The following is a 17,789-nucleotide window of genomic DNA, read 5'->3' on the forward strand; positions in this document are numbered from 1 at the left end:
ATCCACCTAATTAATTTAGCATTATAATTCGTATCACTTCCTTAGAGATCCCCTGTAATTATCTCATGCTTTCTTGAATTCATATTCTGTTTTTGTCTCCGCCACTTTCACTGGGAGGCTGTTCCACACATCCACCACCATCTCTGTAAAGATATATTTCCTAAAATTACTCCTGAGTCTACACCCTTTCAATCTCATCTCATTACTTCTCATTCTAGAGTCTCCTTTCCATTGAAAACAGTTCACTTCCTGTGCATGGAAACTTTGGAGATATTTGAATGTCTCTATCATATCTCCCATATTTCACCTTTCTTCTAGGGTATACATGTTTAGATCTTTAAGTCTATCTCTATATATGCTTTAAAATAAAGACCATTGATCATTTTCGTAGACACGCTTTGGACCAACTCAATCCTGCTTATATGCTTTTCAAGGTGCAGTCTCCAGAACTGTACACAGTACTCCAAGTGAAGTCTCAGCAAGGACCTATACAGGGGCAATATCATTTCTCTTTTTCTGCTAACCATTCCTCTCCCCGTGTAGCCAGGCATCTTTCTGGCTTTTACCATTGCTTTATCCACCTGTTTGGCCACCATAAGATCATCAGATACAATTACCCCAGATCCTGCCTTTCCTTTGTGCTTAGAAGAATTTCACCTCCAACACTATACCTTTTCCTTGGGTTTTTGCATCCTAAATGCATTACTCTAAACCTTTTTGCATTAAATCATAGCTGAGAGTCCTTAGACAATCCCTCCTTTCTGGCCACCCACCCTATTTCATATTTTAGTATAAGAACATAAGAACATACCATACTGGGTCAGACCAAGGGTCCATCAAGCCCAGCATCCTGTTTCCAACAGTGGCCAATCCAGGCATAAGAACCTGGCAAGTACCCAAAAACTAAGTCTATTTCATGTTACCATTGCTAGTAAGAGCAGTGGCTATTTTCTAAGTCAACTTAATTAATAGCAGGTAATGGACTTCTCCTCCAATAACTTATCCAATCCTTTTTTAAACACAGCTATAATAACTGAACTAACCAAGTCCTCTGGCAACAAATTCCAGAATTTAATTGTAAGTTGAGTGAAAAAGAACTTTCTCTGATTAGTTTTAAATGTGCCACATGCTAACTTCATGGAATGCCCCCTAGTCTTTCTATTATGTGAAAGACTAAATAACTGATTCACATCTACCCGTTCTAGACCTCTCATGATTTTAAACACCTCTATCATATCCCCTCTCAGCCGTCTGTTCTCCAAGCTGAAAAGTCCTAATCTCTTTAGTCTTTCCTCATAGGGGATCTGTTCCATTCCCCTTATCATTTTGGTCGCCCTTCTCTGTACCTTCTCCATCGCAATTATATCTTTTTTGAGATGTGGCGACCAGAATTCTACACAGTATTCAAGGTGGGGTCTCACCATGGAGCGATACAGAGGTATTATGGTATTTTCTGTTTTATTCACCATTCCCTTCCTAATAATTCCCAACATTCTGTTTGCTTTTTTGACTGCCGCAGCACACTGAACCGACAATTTCAATGTGTTATCCTCTATGACGCCTAGATCTCTTTCTTGGGTTGTAGCACCTAATATGGAACCTAAGATTGTGTAACTATAGCATGGGTTATTTTTCCCTATATGCATCACCTTGCACTTATCCACATTAAATTTAATCTGCCATTTCGATGCCCAATTTTCCAGTCTGACAAGTTCTTCCTGCAATTTATCACAATCTGCTTGTGATTTAACTGCTCTGAACAATTTTGTATCAACGGCAAATTTGATTACCTCCCTCGTCTTCTTTCTTTCCAGATCATTTATAAATATATTGAAAAGTAAGGGTCCCAAATCAGATCCCTGAGGCACTCCACTGCCCACTCTCTTCCACTGAGAAAATTGTCCTTTTTAATCCTACTCTCTGTTTCCTGGCTTTTAGCCAGTTTGTAATCCACGAAAGGACATTGCCACCTATACCATGACCTTTTACTTTTCCTAGAAGCCTCTCATGAGGAACTTTATCAAACGCCTTCTGAAAATTCAAGTACACTACATCTACCAGTTCACCTTTATCCACATGTTTATTAACTCCTTCAAAAAAGTGAAGCAGATTTGTGAGGCAAGACTTTTCCTGGGTAAAACCTTGCTGACTTTGTTCCATTAAACCATGTCTTTCTATATGTTCTGTGATTTTGATGCTTAGAACACTTTACACTATTTTTCCTGGCACTGAAGTCAGGCTAACCGGTCTTTAGTTTCCCAGATCGCCCCTGGAGCCCTTTTTAAATATTGGGGTTAAATTAGCTATCCTCCAGTCTTCAGGTACAATGGATGATTTTAATGATAGGTTACACATTTTTACTAATAGGCCTGAAATTTCATTTTTTAGTTCCTTTACAACCCTGTGGTGTATACCATCCAGTCCAGGTGATTTACTTCTCTTCAGTTTATCGATCAGACCTATCACATCTTCTAGGTTCACCGTGATTTGGTTCAATCCATTTGAATCATTAACCATGAAAACCTTTTCCGGAATGGGTATCTCCCCAGCATACTCTTTAGTAAACACCGAAGCAAAAAAATCATTTAATCTTTCTGCGATGGCCTTATCTTCTCTAAGTGCCCCTTTAACCCCACGATCATCTAACGGTCCAACTGACTCCCTCACAGGCTTTCTGCTTCGGATATATTTAAAAAAGTTTTTATTGTGAGTTTTTGCCTCTACAGCCAACTTCTTTTCAAATTCTCTCTTAGCCTGTCTTATCAATGTCTTACATTTAACTTGCCAACGCTTATGCATTATCCTATTTTCTTCTTTTGGATCCTTCTTCCAATTTTTGAATGAAGATCATTGACAAATAGACAATCCTTTCCCAATAACTCTTCTATTATGTCACTCACAATTTTTTTTTAAATAACCTGTCCAAGGACTGATCCCTGAGACACACTGCTAGTAACAACCCCCTTCTCAGAGAAAACTCTCGCCTCCCTCTCAGCCAGTTTCTAACTCAGTCAGTCACTCTAGGATCCATACCAAGGACATACAATTTATTTATATGTCTGTTGTGCAGACCCATGTCAAAGGCCTTGCTAAAATCCAAGTATGCTGCTTCTAGAGCTCTCCTTTGATCCAACTCTTTGGTAACCCAATCAAAGAAATTGATCAGATTCATCTGACAAGATTTATCTCTGGTGGGTAAAAATGTATAGAGGCATAATATGAAGCCTTTATTTTTATTAAATAATTTGAACCCTCGAAAATGAAAGAAAGTATAATTAAGTTCTGGCTGTACTAGAGCCACGTGAATGCAATTTTAGCATCTATTCGTATAGGCTCTGTTAATGTAAAAGGGCTTAATACTCCATTTAAAAGGTGAATATTCTTTAAAGAACTAGCCCATCAAAAATTAGATATCATTTTTATGCAAGAAACTCACTTAAAGGTACAACATGAAGCCCTTATGGCATCTGGAGCTTACCCTAATCAATATTTTGCTCCATGTTATGTTATGATTTGATATGTTATGACCCGTTTTACTGTTAATTGCCACCATTGTTCTTTGTATTGTCCTGAGCGAATGTTGTAGTTACATTGTAAACCGATGTGATATGTATATTTTACAGGAACTTCGGTATAGAAAAGCAAAAAATAAATAAATACATAAATAAATAAATTTTGAATTTGAAAATATGCAAAGGTTGCTATTTTGAAAGTTCAATTTATCTTTACAGTATTGAAAGATATGACATGCATTGCTCTTTCCATAATAAAGTCTCCAATTATTCCACTACCTCTTTCTGCTATTTATTGTATTATAAAGAATGCATCTTTCCCAGAAGAAATTCAAGGTTACCTATTAGTGGTAGACATATGGAGATATCACAGTATGAAGACATAGTACATATTTTGTACATTTTTCCAACCCTTTGTCATGGTTCTCACTAACAAAGAATTGGATATCTTTGCCAGTAACAATTTGCTTCTGGCATGGAAAACATATTTCAAATGAATGTGATCAGTCACTTGGTTTTCAATCCCCTAGTTGTCTCAGAATATAGGCCATATTATAATTTAAGATTAGGAAATCCCATTCCTCCTTCCTCCATTGGAAGCATTAGCTTATCTATAGTAATTCGTGCTCTCTTGCCTTTCCACAGAAATTTAGCAAATATATTATTAATAGCCTTAACATCCTATTTAAGTAAAATGATGGCATCATTTTTAAAATATATAGAATTTTGGCACAGGCATCATTTACAAGGCTACCCTTTCTTGTAAAAGACAGGGAACTTCATCCAACTGTGTACTTTTTCTTGAAACTCTCTAATAATGAAACAAACATTATTAATGTACCAAAACCTCAGGGTCCCGATACTCAAAGTGTGTTCATTGCTATTTAGCCAAATAAGTGGGACATGTGGCTAAGTAGTGGCCGCTGAATATGTACCTATGTTCAGCGGCTGCCACTTAGCCACATAAGTCCCTAATTCAATTAAAAGTTACATGCAAAAAAATAGGCATGTACAGGGTGGGTCAGCAAGTTAGCCATATAACTTATACGACTAACTAATGATTTTCGGAGGGTACGTTTCAGAATACCATAGAGCATATCTAAACTTAGTCAGGTAGACTTATCCAGATAAGACAATAATTTTCAAAATGGTGTGTGGGCGCACATGTGCATGCGTTCATTAACCCACGTCCAGGGATTCACCTGTTTTATAACATATGCACATATATGTGTGCATGTTATAAAATAGCTTGACCTCGTGCACGTATGTCTAATTTTAAGTGAACATGAACCTGTGCATGCAAAGGCCGCTTCTACCTCTTAAGTGGCAACATTTAAAATGGGTGTGTGCTGACGCCATTGCCACTAAAACCAGTTAATGCCCAGGTCACCCATTTAAGAGAGAGGACTTCCAAAACCCCCTTGTTTACTAGACTTCCTTTCCTCAGTTAGTTCTGATGCTTAAAACCCCATTGATTTGCTTAGTTTTCTTTATTTTATCACTTATGCACCACCCAGAGCAAAGTTACACAGCAGAGGATTTTGGAGCATGTTAGATCACGTATTTACGCACAAATTTCTGGTTCAAGTATCAAAATGCTCATGTACCACCCATGACCCACCCCACCCCCCTTTCATTTTTTAGAAGTTCTGAGATGTGCATGCAGAGGCATTCACTTGAGTATCTGGGCAGCTTTTAAATTCTGCTTGGCATGCGCAAGCCCAACATATTCGTGCAACCCTAAATTAATGCGCGTATCTAGCTTTTAGAATTCACCTTTAATAGTGAATATACTTTATACGTGTATATTCAGCAGCTTCACTGTGCCACTGAATATACATCGTAACTTAGCTGGATAAGTTCTAATCAGCTAAGGCCTAGATTCATCAAATTAATATGTTTCTTTTCAGGAGACATCCCTCTATTGCAGGCAGTGGGGCCCCACCCCCAAAAACATATCGCTGCTCCATGGTTTGTTCTTTTGTGTTGCGGCTAAACACCACGACACAAAAGAATGAGGCAAATGTCTTTTAACATGATGGTGGTCCCAATCTCCCAGGACTGCCATCATCTTAAAGTGCAGCTGGCCACCCAAAAAGAATCCATGGCCAAATGGGGAGGTTGAGCGGAGGTCATTGCTGACCCCCATTTCAACCGGGGTCCACCAGTTGAGGTGGTCCTGACTCCCCCAAAATACAAATAAATTTAAAAGCATATGTGCAGTGGTTGTGTCAGCACCCCTGATATACAATCCCCCCCTTTCTCTACCCCCGATTGCTATCAGCCAAAGATAACCCCTCCCCCTCCCCGACCCCCTCATTGCCACCATCTAAAGATATCCCCTTCCCAAATCCCCAGACAGCCATCTGCCAAACATAGACATAGAAACATAGAAACATAGAAAAGGATGGTAGAAAAGGATCAAACAGTCCATCCAAAATGCCCAGCAAGCTTATGGTAATATCTGCCACGCTATACAAGTCACCCCCATACTTATCGCTTTCCCAGACCATCAAAATGAGGGACCTTGTTGGTTGCGTTTGAGTCCAATTCCCCATCACCTCTTGCCAATGAAGCAGAGAGCAATGTTGGAGTTGAATGAAATGTTTCAGGCTTATTGGTTAAGGGTAGTAACAGCCACATCAGCAAGTTACTCCCATTCTTATTTGTTTTCCCTGACCACAAAATTCAATGTCCTTGTTGGTTGCTGTCTCTAATTCCTCTTTCCCTCTTTTCTGTCTGCTGTTGAAGCAGAGAGCAATGATAGAGTTGCATCAACAGTATGAAGATTTATTGGTTAAGGATAGTAACTAGGGATGTGCATTCGTTTTGAATGAATGTGCAATCCACAATGTATAGGTCCCTATTCATTGCATTTGTGGGGTTCTGAAACATATGGCGAACCCCACAAATGCAACGTATCACTAATGAATAAACTCCCCACCCTCCTGACCCCCCCAAGACTTGCCAAAAGTCCCTGGTGGTCCAGTGGGAGTCCTGGAGCGATCTCCTGCACTCGGGCCGTCGGCTGCCAGTATTCAAAATGGCGCCATAGCCATTGGCCAGCACCTGTCACATGGTAGGAGCAATGGATGGCTGGTGGATAGCCTTTGCCCTTACTGTGTCACACACTGCAAATAATTGTGCTGTGAATGATTCTTCAAAACATCTATTTTCTCCTCTTTCCTCACAGCAGATTTTTCCAGCCCTAAAAGTTTCTCTTTTAATGCCCTATTATCCTCCTTAAACACATGAACTATTTCCTCAGTACTGTGTCCATCCTTTTACCAATAGTGAGTATAGATTTCTTAACTTCCCTAATATCTTCCTTAATTTTTTACAACTTACTCTCCAGTGTATTGTCTGCTGCCGGCTGCGATGACTGATTCTTTCTGTTGGCATCTTGGATTCTGTATCTTTCAGTTTCTCTTTGCCCTTTTTTTACTGTATTCATTGCCATATTGTGATCCTTTTTGTATACAAATCTATCTATAAATCTTTTAAAGCAGGAGGCTTAATCCAGCTAAAAATGTAAAAATCAGAGCATGGAATCTGGAACTCCAAGTCTGCACGTCATTCTTAGCTCAGCACATCACATGATCCCCTACAAATTCCTTTTCTTGATAGTAGCTTTCCAGAGTGGACCCCGGCAGTATGTACTGGCAGTTTGGATTTTGGTGTTTGGTAGACTAGACATCAAAGAGGAGAAACACATTATTTAGAAGAAAAAAACAGTATAGTTTAGATAATTAATTAAAATGAATTATGCCTGATTTAAATAATTTTTGTGAGTGCATATCAGGCACACTGAAGGAATTTAAGTGTGATTTGCCATCACATAAAAAATTTGGAACAGGCATGTTCTGTTCTAGCTAAATAATTTTTATCTTTTAAGGAGAGAAGATAACTCTGTAACCCAAAAGCTGGCAACTCTCGACATGCATACTGAAAGTGCTTGGAAATCCCTTCTGGTCTGACATTCTCTTCCAATCACTGCAGAATGCTGACACAATAAGACTTTTCAAGTCATGGGTCAAGATTTTTGATCTCATGATGCATGTGATCAGCACAGCCAGCTCTCAAATTTTGAAAATGTTTCAAGTGCCAGCTTTCTACAGTTGCTAACTGCAGATGATTTCTATCTGTCTTTAGAAGTTCTTAGAGATCATGTGAGAAAGCATCCCAACAGAGAGGGATCCATAGGTACAAATTAACACATGAAACTATGCAACTCAAGCCTTGATATATCAGTGTTTTTATGACTTCATACAGCTCCCTATAGCAAACCTTTAGTGATACTCAGTGCTTCAAAGTTACTTGATACGTTGACTATGTACCAGTGTCTAAAAAGTACTTCTGCCCATTAGTTTCTAGAGTGTGCATTGCTTTGGCATCTTGTAAATTATTCTGTGCTTAAAAATAGATTTGGAACATCAGAATTTCAAAGATACTCTGGTGCTTTGATAATCCTTAGAAGCACTTTTGATTGTATTATGTTAAAAATATTTCTGTATGTAAGAGTCTCAAGAGGACTTAGATATCTCAATAGTGCTTGGTATCTCATCAGCGTTCTTATCCACTAAGAAAGTGTCTGTATAAGAACTCTTTGATGTTTCAAAACCTGTTCCCTTAAGGTTCATCTCTATATTAGCATCTCAATAGTGTTTCAATGTATTGCAATTGTTTATGACCGTCTATGATTGTTTTGGCAGTTCAAGTAAATCTCACAATAATAGTCTTCAAATAGTGCTTTGATGCATTAAAACTGGTTTACTGTCTCAAATTTTCCTCACTGCCTATTGAAAATGAATACCAGTTAATTCCTGTACTTTTATATTCTTTTGAAGAACATTTAGGTGCATTGTTATGTCATCATCCAGAGTGAGTGAGGTATGTGTAATATATGGCTCTGATTTCATTTTTTTGTTAAAAGCAGTAATTTTGACATTGATTCTTTGCAGCAGAAATTCAAGCATGGATAAAAGTATTGATTTGTTGGCATCTCAGAAACAATCAGTGCAGGGTATTGTCATTTGCAATCAATTTTATAGGGCAGTATGATTAGGTGATAGTTACAAATGATCAATAAAAAAAATAAAAAAAGTGCAATGAAAACATTAAGGATATAGTACTCATGGCAGGAACTTGTCATTCGCTACAAACGTAATAGAAGTTTATGATCTATTTGAATCACAAGTTGTTGATATAATAATCATGGAATTTCTTAGCTCTCAATGGGGCCGATGCAATACAGTGCACACAGCTGAGCACACTGTATAACCCACAGTTGGATGCTGGTTAAATAGGCGCTAATCCACCCCCTAATGCAATAGGGGGATTAGCGCCTATTTAACGTGCATCTTGGAGCAGGCGTTAATAGCTGAACACATGTAAAAGAAGTACAGAAAAGTAGAAAAACTGCTTTTCTGTACTTCTTCATGTTGCGATTCCAGGTCGCCCCCGGAATCGCCACCCACCTTATCGGCAGTCCGCGCGGGTCCCGCGCTCCCCGGGCCTCCAGGGACCTCGGCTGCCGCAGGCCTGGCGTCTCCCCACCTCGCCCGGGCCTGCAGCTACTTCTCCTCCTGCCTCTGTGCCACGCCGGAGCAGACGGCGCCTCGCGGCGGTAGGCCCCACCCCCTAGACGCGCGCGCGCGCGTCTCGGCCCAGAATTTAAAGGGGCCAGCGCGGGAATCTTCGGGGACGCCTCCTGATGACATCAGACGCTGCAGGGTACTTAAGCCCTATAAAAAGATATTCCTGAAGAAAATGTAGGGTGGGAGACTCACTGAGACCTCATAAATGATATGCCCAATATTTAGGCTTGATGAGAGCTTATAGTGGCGTAAGCTTCTCTATGATATAATCATAGGTCTCAATGAGCTAGATTTAGCGGGACGCTTATGGAAACGGCTGCCCCAATGCACTAATAATCTCCAAAGTGCTGAAAAAGTTGTACTTAACTTGCAACTTCGAAATCCGATGTCATGTAGACAAAAGCTGGTGATGAAGATGGTGAGATGGTAAAGTCCGACTTCTTTCCGACACGACGTGTTTCGGAGGGGAAACCTCCTTCCTCAGGGGGTCGGATACCGCTATTCCCTGCTTCAGTCTCTTGCCGAAAACACTTGACTCTGCTACGGGTGACAAAGGAAAGCACAAGGGAAATAGTGCACATAAAGTTCCACCACAAAAAGTTGCGATAGCAGTATGGATGAGAAGAACACTCACTGTATGCGATGCACTGACTTAAATGCTGTTCTGAACGGCGTCTCTATTACGCTCTATAAGTAGAATGACATACAATGTAAATCACCCCTTTGAAATGTTATAAACTATGTGCCATAAGTCCATGTATACTACCTTAACAGGATGCTGAAGTCACTCGCTGTGCTTAGGATGCACTATCGGCATCGCGCGGTTCAAAAACGCCGACCTTTAAGCGGCTGAAAAAAGCGCCAAAAAGGGTGGGAGTATCCTATTATGGGCATTTACGTCACTGTGGGTGCCATTTTGGAACATGAACTGTCCATATATGGACAATGACGTTGGCGGCGGCCATTTTGAAATTACTGCCGCTGGGGAACACCCATTTCACTGCGGGTGTCATTTTGGAATTGAAACTGTCCATGAATGGGCAATGACGTAAGCGGCGGCCATTTTGAAAAATACTGCTGCTGGGAAACACCCTTATCGCAGTCTACTGTCAAAAAGCTGTCCATGTAAGGATACTGATGTGATCAGAAACCATTTTGAAACAACTTAAATTGCGTTATAAGGGGCCAAATTGTGAATGCCAAAAGCAAAACTGTAACTCACAAGTGGACCTGATGCTGAACACGATTTAAATGACATATTTTTTATTTGGAATGATTCCAAACATCAACTATCTGAATTTTTGAAATGGTTAAATTCTGCAAACCCACATTTGAAATTTACTATGACAGTAGATAGAGAGCAGTTATCTTTTTTAGATATTCTTATCTCCAAAAAATCAGGAACAATTCATACTACACTTTTTCGTAAACCCACGGATCGCAATAACTTTTTGAAATTTGAAAGTCATCATCCACGAAGATTTAAAGAAGGTCTACCTGTGGGACAATTCTTCCGTATACGAAGGATCTGTTCTGACCAACATGATTTTTTGCATCAAAGTGCAATCCTGAGTAATAGGTTTCAAGAAAGGGGATATCCTACTGCAACAATTAAAAGGGCCTTTAAAAGAGCTAGGTTCTCTCCTCGAGAATCCCTTTTACAATATAAAAGTAAGAGACAGATTTCACAGACAGTATGTGTGCTAGAACACACAAATCTTACCCAACAAATTAGACAGTCCATAAAACGCAACTGGCATGTTCTCAGTCCACATCAGATTTTCTCAACCCCCCCCATGTTTGCATATAGCCGAGGCACTAACATCAGACAACAAGTAGTACGTGCCACCCAACATTCTGATCATGTCTCAGGCCCTCCAGGTCAGACTCAGTGCGGCAATTGCAGCTTTTGCTCCCAAGCCATCACAGGTATTATATGGCAGGACCCTAACACTCAGGTTCACATCACACGGCAACACGCAGTACACTGCAATTCTGATTTTGTGGTGTACGGACTCATTTGCCCTTGTCATAAGATATATGTGGGCAGAACGACACGTAAGATCAAAGTCCGCTTGATTGAACATAGGAGCCGTATTAAGAACCTTGACACAAAAGCCCCCATAGTATCACATTGCATCGCACACCAACATAAATTTGAACAACTACAGTGGTTAATCATTGAACAAGTGATACCATCTTGGAGAGGGGGAGATAGACTTTCAAAATTAAATCTGAAGGAACATCAATGGATCTACCGCCTTCGATCAGTTGAACCATATGGCCTTAATGAGAAGATAGAGTGGTATACTCTGATTTAAATCGTGTTCAGCATCAGGTCCACTTGTGAGTTACAGTTTTGCTTTTGGCATTCACAATTTGGCCCCTTATAACGCAATTTAAGTTGTTTCAAAATGGTTTCTGATCACATCAGTATCCTTACATGGACAGCTTTTTGACAGTAGACTGCGATAAGGGTGTTTCCCAGCAGCAGTATTTTTCAAAATGGCCGCCGCTTACGTCATTGCCCATTCATGGACAGTTTCAATTCCAAAATGACACCCGCAGTGAAATGGGTGTTCCCCAGCGGCAGTAATTTCAAAATGGCCGCCGCCAACGTCATTGTCCATATATGGAAAGTTCATGTTCCAAAATGGCACCCACAGTGACGTAAATGCCCATAATAGGATACTCCCACCCTTTTTGGCGCTTTTTTCAGCCGCTTAAAGGTCGGCGTTTTTGAACCGCGCGCTGCCGATAGTGCATCCTAAGCACAGCGAGTGACTTCAGCATCCTGTTAAGGTAGTATACATGGACTTATGGCACATAGTTTATATCATTTCAAAGGGGTGATTTACATTGTATGTCATTCTACTTATAGAGCGTAATAGAGACGCCGTTCAGAACAGCATTTAAGTCAGTGCATCGCATACAGTGAGTGTTCTTCTCATCCATACTGCTATCGCAACTTTTTGTGGTGGAACTTTATGTGCACTATTTCCCTTGTGCTTTCCTTTGTCACCCGTAGCAGAGTCAAGTGTTTTCGGCAAGAGACTGAAGCAGGGAATAGCGGTATCCGACCCCCTGAGGAAGGAGGTTTCCCCTCCGAAACACGTCGTGTCGGAAAGAAGTCGGACTTTACCATCTCACCATCTTCATCACCAGCTTTTGTCTACATGACATCGGATTTCGAAGTTGCAAGTTAAGTACAACTTTTTCAGCACTTTGGAGATTATTAGTGCATTGGGGCAGCCGTTTCCATAAGCGTCCCGCTAAATCTAGCTCATTGAGACCTATGATTATATCATAGAGAAGCTTACGCCACTATAAGCTCTCATCAAGCCTAAATATTGGGCATATCATTTATGAGGTCTCAGTGAGTCTCCCACCCTACATTTTCTTCAGGAATATCTTTTTATAGTCCTTATCGTTTTGTTTCCTGGCATTTGGGGATTCTTTAATTTTTGGGTACTTAAGCCCTGCAGCTGGACTAGGACCTTGCCTTGCAACGAGGTTCCCAGGTTTTCCTGTATCCAGTTGCTGCGTCCCTGCTTCCTTGTCTTCTTCTTGGCTCCTGACTCCGGATTGGCTTGCGTTTACTCTTGGCTCCTGACCCCGGACTGGCTTACGGTAATTCTCTGGCTTCTGACCCCGGACCGGCTTACGTTGATTCTCTGGCTTCTGACCCCGGACCGGCTTACGTTGATTCTCTGGCTTCTGACCCCAGACCGGCTTACGTTGATTCTCTGGCTTCTGACCTTGGACTGGCTTACGGTGATCCATTGGTTCCCGACTCTGGACTGGCGAGCAACGACTCTTCGGCACTCAACGTTGGACTTCTTCCGACCAGGCCCCCGCGGGCCCTCCTAAGTCCCAGCGGCCGGGTTCCTACGGGCTCCTCCTGGGGGGACTCCGGCTTCCAGGGTGAATCTCCTAAGTCCCAGCGGCCGAACTCCTACGAGCTCCTCTCGGGGGAGGATCGGCTTCCAGGGCGAAGATCTTCTCACCGCAGTGCCAGTGCCACCATCTCCTGCTTCCTCGCCAAAGCCTTGGTCGCATAGGGCTCCCAGGGTTCCACCTTCGGCCAGCCACCAGCCTGTCCTTGCCGCCTCCCGGCCGGGGCCACTGCTACAACCATCTTCAGCAATCCATCCTCTGGCTCCGACCGGCCCAAGGGTCCACAAATCCAACAGATTGCAAGGCCATGGACCCGGCGGACCTTGCCGGCCTCAAGGCTATTCCAGGCCTAGCACAGAAGCTGCAGCAACAACAGTCCTGTCTTGATACCCTGATGTCGACCGTTCAACGCCTGGCGGATCGTGTGGAAGGGGCCTCCGCTGCTCGTCCCTCCGCATCCTTGTCTCAGGTCCACGTGGGTTGCCCTGTCCCGATACAGATGCCATCCCCGCCACGGTACTCTGGAGATCCGAAGGCGTGTCGGGGATTCCTCAACCAGTGCTACATCCGTTTTGACCTCCTGCCTGCACAGTTCTCCACAGACCGGGTCAAGACGACCTACATTATTTCTCTCCTGGACGGGAAACCTCTGGCTTGGGCCTCGTCCCTTTGGGAGCGTCAAGACTCCCGACTAAATAACCTGGTACAGTTCGTTAAAGCTTTCCGAAGGATTTTCGACGAACCATCTCGTGCCTCTACCGCTGCCTCGGAACTCCTCCAGTTGAGACAAGGTAATCGCCCCCTAGAGGAATACGCGATGGAGTTCCAGACCCTTGCCACCGAATTGGCCTGGGGAGAGGTCAGTCTGCATGGGATATTCTTGGAGGGTCTTTCTCCATGGCTCCAGGATGAACTCGCCGCACGGGACCTTCCGGATGACCTCCAAGAGCTCATAGAACTGGCCGGACGAGTGGACCGACGCATCCAGCGCCGCTTCCGGGAGCGAAGGTCCGTCCAGGGGCCGGTCGCTCGTCGAACCACGCCACCTCGGGTCCGAGCTTCGCCTCCCGTGGCACCTGCCCTTCCGCCTGAAGAACCTATGCAATTGGGCCAGGGTCCCCTCTCGGCCGAAGAACGGAGGTGTAGACGTTCACAGGGCTTATGTCTCTATTGCGGTGGTAAGGGGCACTTCCTGGCTCGCTGTACTGAGCGTCCGGGAAACAGCCGAACCTAGAGTCTAGTGGGGAGCTGACTCTAGGCAGTACCTCTCCGAACTCCCCATGTACTGTTCCCACGAGGCTCTGTCTCCCAGGAGGGGGATTCGATACCTTGGCACTGATCGACTCCGGGTCCGGGGGAAATTTCATCCTCCGAGATCTGGTACAACAACTGCAGCTTGAAGTCGTGCCTCAAGAACCACCCTTACGGGTATCGTCCATCCAAGGGATCCCTCTCCCAGGGACCATTACCACTCGTACACAACTACTCCAGCTTCAGGTTGGACTGCTTCATAAAGAGGAGATCTCTTTTCTCATCCTGGAGAAATCCATTCATCCACTTGTTTTGGGACTCCCCTGGCTCCGGAAACATTCCCCAGTAATCGACTGGGGCTCACTTCAGATCATGTCTTGGGGACCGGACTGTGTCCATCGCTGCCTTCCTGCTCGCCCGCTTCAGACACTTCCACTTCTGGCAGCTCCGCTGGCGGTACCACCCCAGTACCAGGCCTTCCGAGATGTCTTCTCTAAAGAGAAGGCAGAATTACTACCTGAGCATCGCCCCTTTGATTGTGCAATTGACCTGCTACCAGACACCATGCCTCCTCGAGGTAGAGTGTATCCTCTGTCCCTGCCAGAAACCCAGGCCATGTCGGCCTACATCAAGGAGAATCTAGACCGGGGCTTTATAAGACCATCCAAGTCTCCGGCTGGAGCCGGCTTCTTCTTTGTGGCCAAAAAGGATGGGTCTCTTCAGCCCTGTATTGATTACCGGGGCCTGAACCAGATTACCCGACGAGATCGCTATCCTTTGCCTCTGATTCCGGAGCTTCTGGATCGCCTACAAGGAGCTTGCGTCTTTTCCAAGCTGGACCTTAGAGGGGCGTACAACCTCGTGCGAATCCGACCGGGCGACGAGTGGAAGACCGCCTTTAACACCAGGGACGGTCATTATGAGTACCTCGTCATGCCTTTCGGTCTCTGCAATGCTCCAGCGGTATTCCAAAACTTGATGAATGAGGTCCTCCGCGATCTCCTGTACACCTCAGTCATCATCTACCTCGACGACGTATTGATCTATTCCCGGAACCTTGAGGAACATCGGCAACATGTGCGCCAGGTTTTGCTTAAGCTGAGAGAGAACCGATTATATGCTAAGCTGGAGAAATGCCAGTTTGAGGAGGAGTCGTTGCCCTTCCTGGGTTACATCGTCTCCTTCACCGGCTTTCGTATGGACCCCGATAAGGTCGCCGCTATCTGGAACTGGCCGCAACCTGTGGGAGTAAAGGCGCTCCAGCGGTTCCTAGGGTTCGCTAATTTTTACCGCCACTTTATCCCGCGGTACTCCGCCCTAGTGGCGCCATTAACGGTGCTCACACGCAAGGGAGCTGATGCACGAAATTGGCCGTCAACTGCCGTACAGGCCTTCCAGGATCTCAAAGAGGCTTTCCTTCAGGACACCTGCCTCCGACACCCGGACCCCTCGCGCCCATTCATCGTGGAGGTGGATGCTTCCAGTATAGCCGTGGGGGCCGTCCTGTCTCAGGTCTCTAAGGACGGCAAACTTCGGCCGTGCTCCTACTTCTCTTGGAAGTTTTCCCCTGCCGAGAAGAACTACGGCATCGGGGACAAGGAGCTATTGGCCATTAAGCTGGCCTTTGAAGCATGGCGTCAGTGGTTGGAGGGGGCCCAACATCCCATTGTGGTTTACACAGACCACAAGAAGTTAGAATACTTGTCCCATGCGCAAAGGCTCAACCCCAGACAGGCACGCTGGTCCCTCTTTTTTAGCCGGTTCGACTTCACCCTTCGGTACCGACCGGCGGCCAAGAATGCCAGGGCAGATGCCCTCTCACGCACGACGGAGATTGAGGACGTCGCCGAAACCCCGCAATATATTTTGGATCCAGCTAAGGTCCAACTGGCTGCCACCGAACTCGCCCCTGCAGGGAAGACGATAGTTCCGGTCCGTGCTAGAAGGAAGGTCGTAGCATGGGCACACGACTCCCTGACGGCTGGTCATCCCGGGGTCGCCCGAACTCTTCAATTGCTGACGGAGTTCTATTGGTGGCCATGGGTAAAGGAGGACGTTCGGCTATACGTACAATCCTGTCCTACATGTGCGCAGCAGAAGCCCCCGCCTGGTCGCCCCTGGGGGCTCCTCCAGCCACTTCCTGTACCCTCGGAGCCTTGGACCCACATTTCCACGGACTTCATCGTAGAGCTACCCCCGTCTCAAGGGAAGACGGTGGTTTGGGTCACTATTGACCGCTTCTCGAAGATGGCCCATTTTGTACCACTCGCCAAGTTGCTTACGGCCCCTGAGTTGGCTGAACTATTCATCCAGCATATCTTCCGGCTGCATGGGTTGCCTCAACATATTGCCTCGGACCGAGGGCCTCAGTTCACGGCAAAATACTGGCGGGCGCTCTGCAGGAAATTTGGGGTTCAGCTCGATCTAACCACGGCATTTCACCCCCAGGACAACGGCCAGGTTGAACGCACGAATCGTACGCTGAAGACGTTCCTCCGTGCTTTTGTAGGTGAGCAGCAGGACAACTGGGTCACCCTCCTTCCCTGGGCCGAGTTCTCCTACAATCGCCATCGTCACTCCGCCACCCTGCAGTCCCCGTTCCAGTTGGTCTACGGGAAGGTTCCTAAACCTCCTCTACCATTGCCTGTACCAGTCTCCTCACCAGCGGCGCAACTGACGGCTAATCAAATACACAACCTTTGGCAAGCCACTCAAGAGAAACTTCACCGTACCGCCGCCCGGTTCAAGGCTTATGCGGATAAGTCTCGGCGGCCCGCCCCAGTGTTTCTGCCTGGATCGAAGGTATGGCTGAGTACCAAGAACATCCAGCTTCGGAGGCCCTCTATGAGGCTAGCACCTCGCTACATCGGACCCTTCCGGGTAGCCGAACGTGTTGGCGCGGTGTCCTACCACTTACGTCTTCCATCTACCCTTCGGATACACGACGTCTTCCATGTTTCTCTCCTCAAGCCGGTGGTCCTCTCTCGCTTTCGACCTCTGCCTCCGGAGCCTTCCGAGGTCGCTTCTGATCCTGGGACCACGTACACGGTGAAAGAGGTCTTGGACGTTCGGTTCCGTCGTCATCACTTGGAGTATCTTCTCTCTTGGGAAGGATACGGTCCTGAGGAGAACTCGTGGGAGCCCTCCGCCCACATTCTGGATAAGGATCTCCTTCGTCAATTTCATATGGCACATCCGGATAAGCTGCGGCCCCCCGGGAGGGGGCGTAGGAGGGGGATACTGTTGCGATTCCGGGTCGCCCCCGTAATCGCCACCCATCTTATCGGCAGTCCGCGCGGGTCCCGCGCTCCCTGGGCCTCCAGGGACCTCGGCTGCTGCAGGCCCGGCGTCTCCCCACCTCACCCGGGCCTGCAGCTACTTCTCCTCCTGCCTCTGTGCCGCGCCGGAGCAGCCGGAGCCTCGCGGCGGTAGGCCCCGCCCCCTAGACGCGCGCGCGTCTCGGCCCAGAATTTAAAGGGGCCAGCGCGGGAATCTTCGGGGACGCCTCCTGATGACATCAGACGCTGCAGGG

General features: G+C 45.4%; 2 long non-coding RNA genes across 2 annotated transcripts in view; one reads left to right on the forward strand and one right to left on the reverse strand.

Annotated features, from left to right (window-relative positions):
- LOC115080631 overlaps nt 1–17,789 on the reverse strand; it is a 113,580-nt gene that overhangs the window by 53,867 nt on the left and 41,924 nt on the right. The gene's annotated exons all lie outside the window — the stretch shown is intronic.
- LOC115080635 lies at nt 11,830–12,256 on the forward strand. Its single transcript, XR_003853613.1, has 3 exons — nt 11,830–11,911; nt 11,991–12,043; nt 12,138–12,256. It is a non-coding gene; the product is annotated as an uncharacterized LOC115080635 (long non-coding RNA).

This window comes from Rhinatrema bivittatum, chromosome 1, assembly GCF_901001135.1.
Source record: "Rhinatrema bivittatum chromosome 1, aRhiBiv1.1, whole genome shotgun sequence".
NCBI lineage: Eukaryota > Metazoa > Chordata > Amphibia > Gymnophiona > Rhinatrematidae > Rhinatrema > Rhinatrema bivittatum.